The sequence below is a fragment of the Meles meles genome, chromosome X, assembly GCF_922984935.1.
Source record: "Meles meles chromosome X, mMelMel3.1 paternal haplotype, whole genome shotgun sequence".
Classification (NCBI taxonomy): Eukaryota; Metazoa; Chordata; class Mammalia; order Carnivora; family Mustelidae; genus Meles; species Meles meles.
Window position 1 is genome coordinate 101,804,590 of NC_060087.1, and position 6,680 is coordinate 101,811,269.

At 50.0% G+C, this 6,680-nt stretch overlaps 1 non-coding gene across 1 annotated transcript; it reads right to left on the minus strand.

The window, feature by feature from the left end:
• Window positions 1-334: 334 nt before the first annotated feature.
• On the minus strand, window positions 335-407 carry TRNAN-GUU. The gene has a single exon. It is a non-coding gene; the product is annotated as a tRNA-Asn (tRNA).
• Between the last annotated feature and the right edge of the window lie 6,273 nt (window positions 408-6,680).

Sequence of the window (6,680 nt, forward strand, 5' to 3'; positions counted from 1 at the left end):
TGTCCCAAGTCAGGAAGGCCGACTGGTCAATTCCATCCATACGTCCTGGTTCCTTCGTTGTTGTCAACAACCCTGGCACTTTATTTTTTTTTAAGAGTTTATTTATTTATTTGACAGAGAGAGACACAGAGAAAGGGAACACAAGCAGGGGGAATGGGAGAGGGAGAAGCAGACTCCCACTGAGCAGGGAGCCTGATGTGGGGCTGGATCCCAGGACCCTGGGATCATGACCTGAGCCAAAGGCAGATGCCTAATGACTAAGCTACCCAGGCGCCCCAACCCTGGCACTTTACTTTTTTTTTTTTTTAAGTTTTATTTATTTACGACATCTCTACACCCAGCATGGGGTTTGAACCCACAACCCTGAGATCAACAGTCGCAGACTCTTCCGACTGAGCCAGCCAGGTGCCCCTGACTTAGAGTCTGCATGGGTAACATGTGCCTCTGATAGTAAATTTACCGGCCCAAGGGGTTGGTGGTGACTGCTCAGTCTCTCTCCCACTGCTGTCGCCCTCCTCAGATGATCTGTGCATTTTTATTCCTATTTGTGGTCCCTGTGTTCAGCAGAGGGCCAAACAAGTCTTCCTTTAAAGAAAGTTCGCTGCTTGAAGGTTTTTGCTACAAAACATGTTACCCTTGGGGCGCCTGCGTGGCTCAGTGGCTTAAGCCTCTGCCTTCGGCTCAGGTCATGGTCTCAGGGTCCTGGGATCGAGCCCTACATCGGGCTCCCTTCTCAGCGGGGGTAGTCCTGCTTCCCCCCTCTCTCTCTGCTGCCTCTCTGCCTACTTGTGATCTCTGTCTAATAAATAAATAAAATCTAAAACAAAACAAAAACAAAAACATGTTGCCCTCATCCCAGCCCTGGGTGCGGGCACTGTCCCTGTTGCTGTTTCCATGGGAACAGCAGCGCGTTACCTGTCCAGGCTTGCTGTTCTGGCTGTACTTGCTCGGGACTGAGACATACGAGGCCACTACAGCCTTGCTCACTGTAAACAACTTGTCATCTACCCCAATGTACTCCTCTTCTTCCCATTTCCACTCGGTGACAAGCCAAAGCTTAGCTGGGGCCGCTTTTCGGTGGTGGTTTTTGCCTGAGGCTGGGTTACAAGGATTTTGATGCTGTGTTCATCTTTGGGGAGACTCTCGGGACACTCAGCTCAGAATCTAGGCTTGGAAAATGAACTGCAGGAGTTTCCAAACCCCGGAGGTACGCCTCAGTCCCCGTCGCAGCTGACTTTTCCAGAAGCATCTGAGCATCCAATGTCCTCATTTTCTTTCTCCCTCTCTCTGTCTCTGATGTGACTGGGGAACAAGCTGGACCCATGTACCTCATCCATATAAAAGGGCCTACAGAAGAAAGGAAAAGGGGAAAGGGAAAGGTCGCTCCCTGTCCTGCTCTGTGCTCCCAAGGATGATGAGCCCAGGGAGGCAGCAGGACAGAAGAGTAAAGAGAACGGAGTCTGGGGTCACACTGCCTGGGCTGGAGTCACTCGGCCATTTATCAGCTGTGTGACTTTGAGCAAGTTATTTAACCTCTCTGTGCCTCAGTTTCTTCAACGATCAAATGGGGATGATGACTGGACCTACTTTAAAGGGTGGTTATGAGAATTAATGAATTAACAGATCGCAAAGCATTTAAAACAGTGCTTGGCCTATGGTTGATGCTATATATGTGCTTATATTTTTTATTTGTTTTTAAGATTTTATTTATTTATTTGACACAGAGAGAGAGAGCGATCACAAGTAGGCAGAGAGGCAGGCGGGGGTGGGGTGTGATCATGTTCCCGCTGAGCAGAGAGCCCAACGCGGGGCTCAATCCCAGGACCCCGAGATCACGACCAGAGCCGAAGGCAGAGGCTTAACCCACTGAGCCACCCAGACGCCCCCTGTACACATGCTTTAGAAATAAAAATGAAAATGTTCCTGTTAGTGGTTCCTGTGTTAGATCCAGTTCCTCTAGTCCCCTGCCTGTAAGTTTCAAGGCTGCCCCTGATGGATATGGGGCTCACTGGTGCATGGGAAAAAGCTGAACGTTCTGGGGTGTTTGGTGCATTTCTGACACAGAGGGAAGCCTGGAGAATAGCCTCTATTTAGACAAAAAGTCTGTATAAAGGCAGGACTGTGCTAGCTAAAGTCCTATGACTCCGGCCTTGGCCTGGGGCTGCCCTTGGGGCCCCACTCCATCGCTAGGGGCTGAGAAGAGCCCTCCTGGGAGCTTCCCCAGCCAGGGCCTTCCAGGAGCTGGGCTAAGCGCTTAGCCTCCCCAAAGGCGCTTGTGCTGCCATGGCAACGGGCCTCTGCCCTGCAGGGCTGCGGAGCCAGACACCAGCCGGAAATCCAGGTCCAGGGCTTGGTGGGCATCGGAGTTCATTCTGCCTGATTGGCAGGCTGGGCTCCAGACAACAGAGGTGCCTTGTGATTTTCAAAGGGCTGGGTCTCCTGTTTCTGTTTTATGCCGACCCAAGCAGTGAGCTTTCCAAGTGCCCTAGCCCCAGAAAGCCTTCCAGAGTCCTCTCCGCAGGGGCTCCTGGAAAGTTCCATGCGAGGAGCCAGGGACTGTCATCTAGGAGAACTTCAGAGCCTCAAGGATGGGTCCCAGTAAGCCCTCAGTCACCCTTGGAGACTCACTCAGGTTTTGACATCCCTCTGTAATGGGAACCCTCATGGTCCTGACCACATACACCTGCATTGCCTGTGCTCAGGCAGGGCCGGGCCCACCTGTGCCAGGACAGCAGGGGTTCGAAGGGCATACTGCCTGGTTCCCAGGTGTCACCTGAACAAAGTTTAGTGCAGTTCTGCGGAAAGGTGAGGGCAAGGAGCTTATCCTTATCAAGCAATACACATCCGGACTCATTCAGCAAACCTTTGTTGAGTGCCTGCTAGGAACCAGGCCCTGTGCCAAGTATTGAGGGGAGGGGAAGAGGATACAGAAATGAATTAAGTGTGGGTTTTGTTTTGTTTCGTTTTGTTTTTTGAAGATTTTATTTATTTATTTGCCAGAGAGAGAGACACACACACACACACACAGAGAGAGAGAGAGAGAGAGAGAGAGACACTGAGCACAAGCAGGGGGAGCAGCAAGTAGAGGGAGAAGCCCACCCTGGAACTTGATCCCAGGACCCTGGGACCATGACCTGAGCTGAAGGCAGACGCTTACCCGACTAAGTCACCCAGGCGCCCTTAAGTGTCGTTCTTGTCCTTAAGGACTTTGTTCTCTACCGGAGAGGGCAGCTATATGGATACATGTAGTTAACTAACTATAACATGAGACCAAACTCATTCACTGATCTGACATTTGCTGAATACGTATTCTGGGCAGGGCACAGCAGAGAACAAGAGAGAAAAAGTCATACCCTTAAGGAGCATGTAGCCCAATGAGGGAGGCAAAGGAGCAAAAAGACAAGTATAATATAGTGTGATGAGGGTCTGTGGCGGATCTTTGGGAGGAAAAAGCATGGCTCTCTGACCAGCACTTAGGGAATCTGGGAAAGCTTCCAGGAGGAAGTTTCATCTAAACCAAGACCCACAGCTGCCACTTGGCATGGCTGCAGTGTGAATGGTGCCCCCCCTGGAGCCCCTGGAGTTGGGCATCATTTGCAGCAGCCCAGGCTGAGGAAGGAATAAGAGTCAGCCTAGAGTACTTGGCAGGTGTGGCAAACGGGCGGTGGCTCACAATGGCTAGAGCACAAAGACCAGCTGGTGACTGTGGATGGGCATGTGGGAGTAGGAGACTTGTCATTTTTTTAGAAGACTTTATTTCGAGAGCATGCACACACGAGAGCAGGGGAGGGGCAGGGGCAGAGGGTGAGAGAGAATCTCAAGCCGACTCGACTTTGAGCACAGAGCCCAACATGGGGCTCAATCCCAGGACCCTGAGATCACGACCTGAGATCAAAACCTAGAGTGTCAGACATTCAACCAGCTGAGCCACCCAAGCCGCCCTGGAAACTCGTCATTTTGCAGCTATCATTGTAAGGACTGGATCGGACTATGCATGCTAAACCCAGTGGAGGTTTCATACATACATACATTCATTCATTCATTCATTTAATTAGCAGGGGTAGGAGTAGGGGCAGAGGGAGAGAGAGAACTTTAAGAAGGTCCTATGACCAGTGCAGATGCACACGCAGGCTTCATCTCACCACCCTGAGATCAGGATCTGAGCTGAAATCACGAGTCCCATGCTTAACTGACTGAGCCCCCAAGGCGCCCCCCAGTGGAGACTTTAATGAGAAGCAGGATATTTGATGGTCTTAAAGTGTCTCCCCACAGACTGTTTATTATATGCAAGGGTGGAGAAAAAGTAGCTATAGAGTGGAGACTTCCCACGCCACCTTGAACTGGTGATCAAAATTAGCATCACCAAGGAGAGACAGATCTAGGCTAAGCGCCCCCAGATCGGACACCCTATTACCTATACCATGTGCCAGCAGAGATTGCCAGCAGCAATCCGATCATGAGGAAACCCCAGGCAAGCACAGCATGAGGCGCATTCTGCTGAGAAATTTTGGCAGGAAAGAAAAACGCGAATATTTAAATTGGCAGGAGGGGTAAGTGATCTGTCCAAAAACAGCAAGGTCGGAAGAGACCCAAAGATGCTGTGGGGTGTTCCAGATCAATACAAGCTGAACAGAAAGAACAACTCCAGGTAACACCCGATCCTGAGCAGCTCCTATACCGGAAGGGAAGAAATGTTCTAAAGGGCATCAGTGGGTCACCTGACAAAGCTGCAATACAGACAGTAGATTAAAGTATTGTGACAGTAGGGTCACCCGGCTGGCTCAGCCAGTTGCACGTCTGACTTTTGGCTCTTTGCGCAGGTCATGATCTCAGGGTTGTGAGATCAAGAGCTCCGCGTGCTCAGCGGGGAGTCTGCTTCTCTCCTTCCCCTCCTTCTCCTTTCCTCTCCCTCCCCTTCCGCCTCTCCCCTCCAAGCATCCTCTTTCCCTCTTTTTTATTTTTTAAGATTTCATTTATTTTAAGAGAGAGGGACAGGGGGAATAGGAGGAGGAGAAGCAGGCACCCCGCTGAGCAGAGAGCCCGATGCGGGGCTCGATCCCAAGACCCTGAGATCATGACCTGAGCCGAAGGCAGACATTTAATGACTGAGCGACCCAGGCGCTCCTCTCTCTCCCTCTCTTAAAAAAAAAAAAAGCATTGTAACACGGTTGCACATATGAAACAAAGCCATACGATGGTTATGGAAGACTATGTCTCTACACTTAGGAAATTCACTGCTTAGGAAATTCACCTACACGGAAGCGGAGGAGTGAAGAATCGTCATATATACAACCCACCCTGGCACGGCTCAGAAGAAGTGTGCTTGTGCGAGTATAAAGTGGTATACAGGATGTAGACATACAACATGAGTATATGCACGTGTGTATGTATAATGTATATACAGAACGTGTACACGCAGGCGTGTGGAGAACCAAATGATAAAGGCAACGGCATAATGTTAACAATAGGCTTATCTGGGTAAAGGCTCTACAAGTGTTCCTTGGGCTATTTTTGTTTTTCCGATGGTTTCTAAATTGGAAATTCTTTCTAAGTAAAAGTTTACCAAATGATGTCCAGGTGTCAGGTACAAAGGAACGGGGGCTAGGGGAGCGCTGAGAGGTAAAAACAGCAGCCGGATCTTTGTTTTTGCAGCTGTACGAAGCTATATTTCACAGATTATACTGTGTAACTTTAAGATGTACAACGTGATGGTTCGCCGCATTTATATATTGCGAAATGATGACGTCAGAGTACAACTTGCTAGTTACATTTCCTGATAAATTTCCTAGTAACTTTCTAGTATCTAATACAGTCTGATGAATTACTAATGCCACGCTGCATGCTAGATCTGTAGAACTTACTCATAACTGCAAGTTTGTACCCTCTGACCGACATGTCCTCTCTTAGCAGCGGCCAGATCTTGAAGAGACTTGCAAATTATGATTGGAATCTGGACTTTAATCCTGAGGACAATGAGGTCTACACAACCAGTATCTGTCGGACAAAAAAGACCTTGCACCGCCATGTTGACTCATGTTTTGTTTTGTACTTTGTAGCTTTGGGCAGTTTACAGATTTTGGAAGCCTCGTCACCTCCGGGCTGTAGGGTTGAGAGAGGTAAAAGGTGAATTCCCAATGAGTTCAGGGAAAGGGGCTGGTCTCAGAGGAAGAGCCGCCACCCGTTTACAGCCCCATCCCCAACTCCCTCTCCCTGACTTCTGCCTCCCTTCCGAAGGAAGTCTGGACCACCTCCTGGGAGATGGTAGCACTCTCCCCCAGGGAAGTCTTAGACGGCACCACCTCGGAGAGACCCTCGGAGGGAAGTTTCCACCCAGTCAGTGCAAGAGCTGGCAGTTCTGACCCTCCCTTTCCCAAGGCAAGGCCTTCCTCCTTGCACACTTTCTTCTAGATGGTTCCTTCAGGACCCAGCCCAGCCCTTCCCCGGAAGCCGCTTTTCTCCAATCCTGGGAATGGCCCTAGCCCTGCGGACCTGCACCTTACCCTACTCTGGGCCTTCCCCTGCCTTCCTCATTGGTGTCAAAACTTACTTTTCATTCCACATGCCTTCCTTTCTGCCCAGGAAAATTCGATGCCAGTAGGAAAAGTCAGAGAAGCTGGGTTCTGCCCCAGAGTCAGCTAGCTAATATTTCAGCCAGGTCCCCAGAACTTACCGAAATAAGG